Consider the following 12,576-nt stretch of genomic DNA (forward strand, 5'->3'; position numbering starts at 1 on the left):
CTTTGGCAGGCTTTGATGTCGGAGCGTCTCTGTGTTGGGTGTCATAAGGATGAGTTTGTGGGTCAAGAGGGTCAGGAAAGAGTGTTCACCTCTGACTTGTTTAGCTAAAAACAGTCTTTTAGTAAAGCTGGCCTAATGTGGATGAAGATAACAGAAGGAAAAATTCTAAATATATCCTTGTTTCTAACATTAGCTGAACTCCACTGGCCTTCTAATTATTGGATATTGCCATATGTGTGGGCCACTGGTGTTTCTGGGCACTGGTTTCATAGTGATCTCCAAGATGCAGTTCTCAGACTGCCAGCATAAGATCTCCACAGTTTTAAATGGTAATACTGAATATATGTATATCCATCATGTATATTTTATCTGGCCATCTGAGGTGCTTCTGTGGGTCAACATGTTTTCTCAAAGACAATTTTGATTCTTTGTGAAACATAGATTCATGTAACAATGTCAGTGCAAACAGTTTATCCTTGCTTTGTTCTTGTTATATATATAATTGGCATAAGTTAAATGAAAATATATGGACTATTACTATTTCCACTGAACTACACCTAATTAATTTCTATTTGAATTGGGGATATATATCCTTTTTTTTTTTTTTTTTTTTCCTATCACACTTGATTTTGTGTAGGAGTTGAATTGTGCTAACCTTGGGACTACTAGCCTCCCTCATTTTAATTAGCTTAGAAAATTGACTTGTACATTTAAAGCCTCTGTAATTCAGCTGTAATCACTCATGTTAGGCTGGAGATAAAGAGGACTCTCAGACTGTGGCCACACTGATGCTTTTTGACAGATCTCCTATTGCTGCATCAATACGCTTCCCTCACTTGGTGCTGCAATAGGACTGGCAGGGACAGCAGTATGGTGCAGCAGCTGCATTTCTGCCACTGTCTCACATAACTAATTTATGTACAGCATTTCCCTATGTCCTGTTCTTGCTGTAATCAGGATAGGAACTTTTGGAAAAGATTCTATATGAAGACTCAGCTGCATGCTGCAGCTTGAAAATAGATACTTCAACCTGGGTCATCAACTTGCAAAATCCTGGAGTAAATGCTGGTGGCCAGGGCTGCAGGTTGGTGCCCTCACTCACTGAGAGCTCAGGGCATTTTATTCCTCTTAAAGAACCATGGTATAACAGAACAGAAAGAGTGTAGCAGTAATTTGGATTCTGAATTTCTTGTAATGTGTGTTCAGAAGCAGGACGTTAAGAAATCATGCTGTTTCAATAATAATACATTTGAGAGTTTAAAAATGTAAGTTCAATGTATTGTATTGTCTGACTCCATGAGCTGCAGCTTCAGAGAAAACAAAAAATATTCTCATAGCTGCAAATAATAATTGATTTCATATTCGTCAGTAAATAAATATTCATAAAGCCAATAATCTCTATCTAATTTTTGTTTGCATTTGACTATAGTGGTTAAGCAAAAGTAGTAAAAAAAATATTTGGCTTTATGTTTGAATTAAATTGCAGTAACTGTAAGGCCTTCCAGAGCAGGAGAATGAAAGTTTTCTATCTGAGATCTTGAGCTTAAATAATGTATTATCTTAAAGTAAGCTTTCATTTGGAGTAGTCAGTAACAAAACATCTGGTAATTCCTTGGAAAAGGTAGCCCTATTTTACACGGTACAGTGAGGAAAGTATCTCACAGTGACTTCAGACCTCGGGATTCAGAGGGTCTCCTGCTCTGTCTGCCTCTCTTTGCTGTAATGAATCAGTCTGCACAGGATGTGGCTGCTAGCAGATGATAATGCAAAGTGAAGGGCTGGGCCATGAAAAGCCCCAGGGTGGCTCAGCATGGTGCTGAGTTCTCACGAAGAGCTGATTGCTTTCCAAAAATAAGAACAGGAACTAGGGCAGATAATCCATGTGAAATGCACTTTCCACCCTTACACATTCACAACAATTTATTATTTTCAGCACTATGGAGCTTAATGTGTTGATTACATACATAATCTCTGTAGGCACACACACACCTACATGCTCTTCTACTTGTACCCTTGCAGGCCCTGTTTGCGAGAATTTCTCTAGGATTCTGTTCTGTGGGTGTAACTCCAGAATATATAAACAGATCCATGTTTTCACATCATTTGAACCCAAACCTGACTGCAAACATGACAGCACTAGAAAAATAATGGATTGGAACTTTCTGCTCTGTTTTAAACCCTTCATTTTACTAGGACAAGGTAATCCAGGCTCTTCTCACGACTTGCTATTGTGGCGGCGTTACCACTGCTCGGAGTTCAGGTTGTGTCAGCATTTCTTCTACAATCATAAATCCTTGTTTCAGGAGCTTAATAATCTAATAAGCCTTGAAATTTCATACTTGTCTGAAACTTGGCACCAAGTATTAACTTTGCCTTTTACCACATTAAATAAAAATATATATTAGAAGTGAATGTAAATAAATGAAAAATAGGCTCACCGTGTTTCACTGCCTTTTCCCTTTCAATGTTAATTTTGTTTATTGAAATGAAATGGCGTGAACTCACTGTTCCAAGTGGAAACCTTTGAAAATTCTTCTTAAGTTAAAAATTGCAGTCATTAGTATCAGCAAGTCAGCTCTCATGAGCTTGCAGATCTCACGCACAGCAAGCAGAGTTCTCTATCAGTGTCAGCACAGTGATACATAGGAAGCAGCAGTTATAGGACAGGCCATACACAGAGAATAGAAGCATGGATATGACTATCCTTAGCTGCTTTCATATGTAATCTCTAATCATGTGATTATCCAAGTACATTTTCTAGGCAGTAATGATACATAATGTAAATCAAATGCAGGGTTTCTTCTGTCCTGTGGAAAAGCCTGTGTTTGCAAAATTTCCAAGCTGCTGGATTGTTTTTTTATTTGTTTGTTTATTTTAAATGAACAAACAAACATAAATCTTAAGAGAAGGCTCTGATGTGAGTCTTTTAATTTGTGTTTACCCCTTCTGTATAACTCTGAGATTATATGAGGGTCACTAAGGGCATGACTTGTCTGTGCACAATATCTTTTTGCATATAAGACGCTTGTGGCTTTTGTTTTGTTTTGGCTTTGCTGTTTATTTTTTTTTCTTCCAGAAAGGTAGCAGTAACACAAAGATCCCATATTAATGGTTACTCTGCTCTGACCTAAATCACTTCTTTTTCATTGTGCATTCACTTATCCCCTGCACAGGGCATGTAGAATCTGTCTGTTTGAAGCTGCAATGCTTTATCCTCCTCTTGCACTCAGTGAAGCCATGCATATGTGCCTGCACAAAGCAGCTCTTGCACATCAGGAGTACCAATGCACTCAGAACTCTGGATGTGCTCTCTACCCTTACTTCACCCAGCCCATTCTGAACAGAGCAGAAACAATATTTTTTCTTCTTTCCTCCTTTTCAAATGGCCTTCCCACTGAAAGTACGATTAGCTACAGCAAATCTATTTTGTGTCAGAAAATCCATACTCACTTTGAGAGCTTTGGGTTGAGCTTAGTGTACCTTTCCACTCCACATGGTTTCTTATTTACCTCCCAAAGGAAAGCTTTCCACATGCCTAATGCTTTTCTATTAGCAGCATTGTGCTTTTTTCAGTGTAACACAGACATAACAATCAAGATTCATTTTATTCAGTGTTCAGCCTCTAAAAATTAGGTATTCATGTCTGATCTGTTCACCTCTAGATATATTCACTGTCTATAAGAAGAAAGGTATTTGTTTAGGGCATACTTTATCCTAGTTCAGGAGTAGGATCTAAGGTAGGTCAGAAAAATAACCATATGAGTCTATCTGCTATACAGAGGCATAAGCTGATTAACTCAAATATAGACACCTGCCTTTTACACCAACTGTCTATACTTATATCCCAAATGATAGCCCCTAATCTGTGCGAGCTACCTTGATGCAAAATGCAGGTGTCTGCCATTTGAAATCTGTGTCAATCTACAGCAGCTGAGAGCCTACTGCAGTCCTTCTTAAGAAATTAACCACAGCCCTTCTGCATGCTGTGAAATCATTCCCTTTTCATAGGAAGAAAACGTAAGTACTGATATGTTAAGTAGTATCTATACATTGAGAAAAATGGAAGTAAGAGCTGTTATTGACCACAATGTGCATACCACATTTCAAAGTCCAGATATTCTCACTAGAGAAATCAGTAAACCAAATTACTTCCTCTTAGGGTGTTTTATGGCTCCAGTCGAGCTCCTCATGTATGCAAAGGTAACTTTTCATTGCATTCCGTGGGAGTGAGATAAGGCTGTAGAATTGTGCAACAAACCTGCTAACTATAAAAGCTTTTAGATAATAAAGTAGATTATTTATTTATTTTATTATTATTATTTTTTTAATGCAAGTAAACCCTCACCTACCACCTGATGCTATGATTTGGTCTAGCAACATCTGTGCCTGTTTTCTTAGGTGCTGGGGGTTGCAATCAGCCCATGTGACCATCAGAAGTCTATGAGCAATCAGTCTAGTTGTTAGAGAGTGGAAGAGGCTTGCCAAAGGAAAGTTGCCTGTGTGGTAGAGTGGAGGTGGCCTGGGAAGAGAAGCAAGATGTGAACAAGGAGTGATGTGAGCAGAGCAATCGTGAACTGACTGACGGCCTTCAGTTTCCTTTCTGCCTAACAAGGTATGATTAAACGACACGTGTTTTCTCTGACCTATTTCTACCTCACGAGAATGCAACATGAAAAGAAGTTTTGTTTGTCCTTGTGTTGTGAAAATGGTAAGGATTTAATGCTTCCTTAAGCATCTAACATGGTCAAACTCTTTGTTGGCTGAAGAAATTAAAGGCCATCATAGGCAATGCCCTGAAATTGCATATTAGTGATTTCCTTAGGAAATGAAGCTAAAATGCTGGGAGGAGTAGGTGAGGAAGGAAGAGGCCTAGAAAGCAGAGATCTGGGCATATGGCTCTAAGAGCTTTGGAATTTTTTGTGAATGAGTAAATTGTACATATTGTGTATGTTTGTAGTCTGGGAAAAGCGCTAGACTTCACTTTGCCTCGTATTAAGAAGGAAGTTGGTATGCTGAACGACTGAGAGGTCTGCATTCCTGAAATCACCATATCCTCCTGTGAAAGCAAAACAAAGGTGTAACTCCTGCAGTTTTTCTCTCTGTGATATGAGACCAGCTGCTATGACTTCCTATCAGTTATCTGTGGTGAGAAAATAACTGTATGTGTATGCTAAAGGAGATTTTATCTGCTTCCCTAAACATCCTGTTGACTCTCTGTCTTGTGTGAATCAATCCTTGATTGGAAAGAAATACAGGCTGGAACTGAAACATTTACTGAAAAGCTGTGTATTGCCTGGCAGCTTGCTTTCTGTCTTCTGCTATGGGTATTTGTAGAAAGTGTTTATCTATTGTTTCTCGGGCCTGTGGCAGTGAATTAATAATATATGACATGGCATAACCACTTAGCAGTGCTGAGTTTGCTGTGATTCAATGAGTTTTCAGTCCTCAGAAGGAAGAGAAGAATGGTATAGGAGCTTGTTCCCACATAGGATTATAACACCAATGTGGATATATCTTTGGGAGAGATATTTGGAATTTTCTTGTTTCTGTGATAGAAATCTTGTGAACACTCATCTTACTTTTAACATGCACAGTGATCTTGTTCACTGGGCCTTTGATAATTTTCTTGAGCTTGCTGTGACTGTTACGAGCTGAAGTGTGGAAATATGTCAACAAAGGAAGAAAAAAATACGTGGTTTACTAGAAAACACAGCAATGTTTTAAAAATTCTTTAAAAATCTATTGAAAAAGTTTGTAAAAATTAGTTGGTAGGTGCTGGTCTATGTTTAGTTACAGAAACTTTTCAACCGTTTGCTAAGCCATGCTGACTGCTCTCTACTAAGCTAACTGTAGTAAACATCACTCTGGGTTTTGTTTGTGACTAATGGTACTACATAGGACGGTGCAAGTGAGTTGTTTTTTGTGCAAGGTGTATTACTGAGGTATGTCTTCCATTGGACTGTTCTACTTGGTGGTTTTCTGTAGCACAGTTTCTCCAGAGCTCCTGGTCTGGCAGCCACACCGGGCAATGGGTTCAGAGTCATTTCTTGCATTTCTGTGGTTGGTCAGCAGCATTGCTTTGAGCTAATCCCCCAGGAGGCTGGGACTGTGTTAGAGCTACTGTCTGTGGGCCTGAGGAGAAATGTCATCCCCGTCACAATTCTGTCTGAGCAGCCAGGGGCTGTGTCTGACCTTTGAGGACTTGAAAATATTTTACTCTTCTGATAAAACCTCTACTGGGGAAAGAGATTCTAGTGACTTTGACATGGGCCTTTGCATAAGGGAAGAGAGAAGCAGAGTAATGTTGCTGTCCTCCAAAGATTAGTGGTTTTGGAGGTGAGTGTGGCCAGTCACAGGTGCTGATGCTTTGCTTTTTGTGTGCACCCTAGTGCTTGGTGTCAGTTCCGTGATACGATCCATCTCTTGATGGACTGGATGTGGAAAAATTGAGTTAATGGAGTTAAATCCAGCTGGTTACCAGTCATGAGTGGTGTTCCCCAGCTGTCGGTATTGGGGCCAGCCCTGTTTAATACCTTTACTGATGACCCAGATGAGGGGATTGAGTGCACCCTCAGTAAATTTGCAGATGACATCATGTTGTCATCAGTACTGTTCTGCCTAGGGGTAGAAAGACCCACACAGACAGATCTGTACAGGCTGGATCACTGGGCTAAGGCCAATTACATGAACTTCAACAAGACCAAATACCTGTTCTTGTTACAGTACGATCCTTCATTGTCTCCTATTAGACACTTTCTTTTGGATTACAGTTGTTTAAAAACTGTTCTTTCCACCTTAATTCTTTGACTGTGATGGAGTGAAAGAAGACCAATGGGATACCCTTTATCCCAGGGGAACACTGACTGCATACAGGCAGTCATGTAGCCAAATTTTACAGGTTTTTTTTTTTTGAAAATGTATTTGAATTTCCTTTTTTTTTTTTTTTTTTTAATCCTTAAAAATAACTTGTTTCTGAAGTTCTTACTTGAGTCTTTGGATTATGATGTGTCAAGCTGTTCTCCAGTATTAAGACTAGAATTTCTTTGAAAGTGCGATCTTGGACTTAGATTCATAAGATGACGTAGAAGGTATATGATAGATGATAATGGTAGATGATAATGTTTAACTTTTTTTTTTTTTTGCTACAGCTTCATGGCATAAAGTATTTGGTAAAAAAAATATTACCTTACATCCTGCAGTCGTGTTGGTACAATTGCTAATACAGCTGTATTAAAAGCCTTTCAGTGAATTGATCTGGTTTCAGTAAAATTTCCAGATTATCCATTTTTTTCCCCCAGCGTATTAGTTCAGACTGCAGCTGTCTCTTTGTATACCAGCTCAACTGCAGGATGCCATGCACAGATTCAAAAGTGATGCTGAATGTTGGCAATATCTTAAGCTAATACTGCTGCTGTGAAAGAATTCTAATTTCTGAAGTTGGAGCTCTGATACTTGCCAAAAAATAAATCAAATGCACAAAGCATACAACTCAATAGAAGGATAGTTTTGATTTATTTTGAAATACTGACAAAGAAAAAAAAAAAGGATTCCTAGACAGGTGCCATCAGTTCTGAAATATGGAGCTGAAATTACTTGAAGGAGGAGCAGGAGCTTAGGTTCACCTCCTAGGAATATCTGCCTTAATCTATAAAAGTTTCCTATAGTTTGTTTTGATGTCTTGTAATATATACTTGTGGCTGTTATATCAGTGTACTAATAGCATATTATTTCAATCTCAAAACAAGGTGTTTACATTTTTTGTAAGTTCTTGGTTTTCTAAGTATGTAGCTGCTATAATTCTTCATGTGGTAATTCAATCTGATTCATCAATCTATCCATAATCTTGTTTCCCCAGAACTAATGGGGAGTTTTGTGTGCTATAATGTTAAAAGCTCACTGTAAGTTTTAGAACAATTATCTAGACAGAAAAAGAGGGACAGCAGAGTGTGGAAAAACCTTGTTACATAGGATAATTTCTGGGGTACCAGAAAGTGTGAAGTCAATTAGAAGTGATGACTCCTTGAGTTGGAAAATATGTTGAGTTATGTGTACCCCTCTCTCCCTCACCCCCCTCATCTTGTAAGCACAGGAGAATGAGAAAAATTGATCCTCTGAAGGCTGGCAAATAAAACCTGGAGACCTTGTACTGGCTGAGGACAAGAATTAGTTGCTCCGTGAGTGTCATTATCCACTGACAACCCGTTAGTCAACACAATCTTCACCAAGAGAATCTTAGATGAGTATGAGAGCTCATGATGACAGTAAGGCATACGTCACTCTTACTTCCAGCTTTATCATGTTTTTGAATCGAATATTTAAAATGAGCCATTAGTTGCTTGGTTCAAATTATGTTTATTCTCCTTTCAGGAAGAGGTGAGCTGTAGCTTCCACTGAGATAAAAATAAATTCTTTAAAGACTCGGTAATGGCTGTCAGTCTGTCTTACTCTTAGTTTGGCAATTAGGTTACCTAATAACATTAAGGAGCAGGATGCAATTGGTTTTCTCTGGCAGCCTTGCTGTTTCCTCCATCTTTCTGGCTGGAGGAGGGGCAGCAGGTGATGCTTGCTAAGCTGTGTGCAAACTTGTGGCCATAAGGACACCATTTTCTGCAAGGTGTCTTGAGCAGTTCAAGTGCCTTCCCCACAGCATGAGAAGATGCTCTGGCCAAGAGAGTTGTTTGCTGGGTCACCTCTAACCCATGGGAACTATGAGTCATCACTCTGGCCTTTACTGCTCTGGTGACTACATAAACTGGAACTTAGGCAGAGGAGCTCCCTTTTTTATGGTAACTACTGTCTCACTTCCTGTGTGTGGATTTATTAGGGTTCAAAAGGGGGTGTGGGTGTGTGTATTTAAGGAAGCTTCAGCCTCTTTCACTCCCTTATAAATTAACGCTTATCACAGCCCTGGGAGTTTCGGCTGTCCTTGTGGGGTGCTGCAAGTTCCCTGACCTCCCTGGTGGTTCTTCCAGCCAGAGGAACTGCCTGCAGCACACAGCATCCTTCCTTATCCCCTCAGCAAGACCCCTGACTTGGGGCATCTCTTGCATCCCATGGTGCTTGGAGGTACCTCATCCTTTTTGCTCAGCTTGCTCTGAAATCTTGATTTAGATGTAGAAAACAAAATCGTGTTTCCATTTACAATGAAAACAATCACAGCTTGTACTTTCTACTCCCTCTTAGCCTTTTGTCCTTTCTGGCTTGTTGTGTATTTATCTAGACAAAAATAGATAGACTGTGACATTTTGTTGCATTATCTAAAGTGAGAACAGACTTAGTTGAGGCATGTGACCTGATTTTTAAATCTGACCAATTGCATCCTGATTTCTTTCACTTTATTTTGTTATCCAAAAAAGATCTTGAAATGACTGAAAACAACCTTGCTGTGACTTAAAATATAATGATAAAAACTGTTGTGATACTCTTTATTATCCTAATTGCCCGTTTTATGATATGCAGACAAGTATCTTACAGTTCAGTTGAGCTATGTTCTGCTTTGTCTGTTATCATATTAGGTAATTGTTTTTCTGTCACCCTTTATAAATCAAGACTGTATCTTCAATGGAATTGATTAATAGATGCCATGATCTTACTGCTCACACTGTAACACATCTTAAGCAAATCAGCAGAAGTCTTTGCCATCTCTGTGTACATCATCACAGGGAACAGAAATTACAAGTATCTGTTAATTCTTTAGCAGCTACTTGGTATGAGGAGACGTTCACGTGCGCTTTGTGAAGCAGGACCACTTTCTCCAGGGCACTAAACTTCTGAAAGCAAAACCTATTAACAGTAGTGAAACACATACAGACTGCTGCAAATGGAATTTCTAGGAACATTCCTGTTGCCAACAATTATATTCAGGTTTATCAGGATTATATGTTCTTTTAGTGGCTACCCAGCCCACACTAAAAAGATGCAGTACTTGCTTTAGGGTTCACAGACTGCTTTTCTAGCCTTTAAATTAGTGGGAGGGCCTTGAGGAAAAGCAAGGATAGCTGGAGGAAGGAACAAAGGCCATAGCTGTGTAGTTTACGTCACTTCGTTAAGTAAACAAGGTGCTTCTGCTAAGCTTTCTGACTGTAGTTGTGAGGATATCTGCCTCTTGTACTGTGCCAAGCCACTCTGCTGACAGAGAAGTCAGCTTGTTCTCCTACCTCTCATCTTGCCAGAAAAACAACGTGTAAATTATGACGTGGGCATAAGATCAAATATAAAGGATCAGTATTGCCTTTGGGGATATTTCTCATATTCCTTCTCGTGGGAGACTTGTCTGTTTTCTGTACCCAGCCGTAGCTCCATTGCATTCAATCTCTTAGTATCTTATATCCCTGTCCTTCTTGTAGTCTCTTCTATAGCAACCATTCTGTGATGGGGAATATTAATCAGCCAGATCCAACAAGAATGCAGTTATTTCTGTTTCTATTGTTTCTCAGGTGTGAGGCTTGGTGTTTCTGTCTTTGAAATTCTACCTGGCAAAACACTGATGCAAAATGATGTCTTGGCATTGTTGTTAGATGTACCAGTGTTGTAGACTTGATCACAACAGACTAAGTGTTTCTGCTAGTGTAATTATGCTGGTGAGGTAAGCGAAGTTAGAGCACTATACCACAACAAATGCTTCTGTTCATAACTTGAAGCTGCAGATAAGGAAGAGTCTTCCAGTTTAACTAGTCTATCCTGAGTGTGTCTGTGATTTTTAGTTGGTCTTTCTCATCATCATGCCTGATCTGAATCTGATCATATAAGCTAATGGTGATAAACAGTTATAAAAAAAATTAATTTCAAAGGAAAGATTGTCACTTCTCCTTGAAACAAATCTAATCTACAAATCTCTTTCTTTCTAAAGTTTGTGTGGGTGTGTAGGACCAATGGTGCATCTGTAAGCATGGCTACAGCCTCTTGTGTACACTGATGAGTCCTTTTGTCACTGCCTAAGAAGCTGGCTCTTTCTTTCCAGCATCCTCAAGTTGTCATGTGCTGTGATGCCTACAGAGATGTATGTAGTATTGTCATTTGTCACTGTCCTGATGTTACCGCTCCATTGTATCTGCTTGCTTCCTGGGCTGGGTGCAATGGACTCAAGCCTTGTATCCAAGTCTTACTGGCCAAATGATCTGTTATTACTCACTGGAATGTTCTTTGGATGGCTATGGTACATCTGGATAAAAGACCTGGCACACCTGGCCGCCTCCTCTACATGCATGCCAGGGCATAGTGCAGGCAAAGCTGTTTCTGCAACACCAAGGGATGGGATGAGGCAGGTAAGATGGCCCAAATGGAAGACCAGCTACTGCAGGAGGGCACGTGGGGACAGATCCAAGTCTGCATTGGAGAAAGGTGATGCAACTGGGCTTTAGGAAAGCCCAGTGTGGACTTAATACTGTTCCTCAGTTAGTACATTAAATTAGTTAATTTGGGTTAATGTTTCCTTTAGACAAGCAGTATATGCATATTGTCTCTTTGCTTGAATTTTGAGGCTGTCCTTTTTTGTGCGTCTCCAATAGACTCTGGACTGATGCCTTGGACTCCTACCTGCTCTGCCTCACGCGAATGACTACTAATGGTGTCCAGCACTGTTTGCACAGTCAGTTTTAAGTTAAGGAAATGATTCTACAGCCGTTTAGCTGGCTAAACCTGACAGCAAGATTACATGCATCAGCATTTCTTGCTTAATGAAAACCAAAGTGAGTTACTGAAATATCAGTCATGCTGCCTGATGCCACCTCAGCTAATGTGACCGCTTCTTTTTGGATGCAATCCGAGCACTTTGCTCCAGCATTTGCCTGATGATATATATATATATATATAATATATATATTTATTTTTCCTTAACTGTGATGAGGAGCAATTGTGTAGTATGCTACACAAAGTTCTACTAAGAAATTATTAATCTTGAAAATTATATTTATATATTCATGAACAGTTTCAATTTAGCTAAGACCCTTTAAAAGTAAATGCTTAAATTTATTGCATTGGAAGATACGTTCTTGCAACTAACTTGGTGTTATTATGAACAAATTTTGTGTGCGTGAACGGAGGTTTTTGAAGAATTATTTTTAAAACCCAGTTAAGTGGCTGAAATACCTTCATATGCAGCCAAATAATAAAAAACTATTGAACTGTTTGCCTTCTTGCTTCTGCTAGGGAAAACAAAACAAAATAAACAGAAGAAGCTAAAACTTAAATTCTGTGTCTGATTCATTATGTTCAGCCCAAAATAAAATTGGTCTCTTAGTTCTTTGCATATGCTTGGATCAAGTCTTGAGTTTAAAAGGAGATCAGGGAAATGTGTACAGAAAGACAGGAGACTGACTTCAGTGGGTGCCAACTCAGTTTCTTGTTCCTTCTTAGCTTATGTGAGAGAATCTTTCTGCTAAGGACCAGATCCTATCATCTTCCTTTGCATCTGTAGTATCTGAGGCTTGCTACAGCTTGAACAGAACTAAGTAATCTTACTGAAGCCAGCTGGCTATCACCTTGTTCAGAAAATGCTGCTTATCACATATGGTTCTCAAGGCTATTAACCAAGCTTGCTTAGTACTGGGAATACCAATAAACAGCCACAGTTGACAA

Source organism: Gallus gallus, chromosome 2 (genome assembly GCF_016699485.2).
Source record: "Gallus gallus isolate bGalGal1 chromosome 2, bGalGal1.mat.broiler.GRCg7b, whole genome shotgun sequence".
Classification (NCBI taxonomy): domain Eukaryota; kingdom Metazoa; phylum Chordata; class Aves; order Galliformes; family Phasianidae; genus Gallus; species Gallus gallus.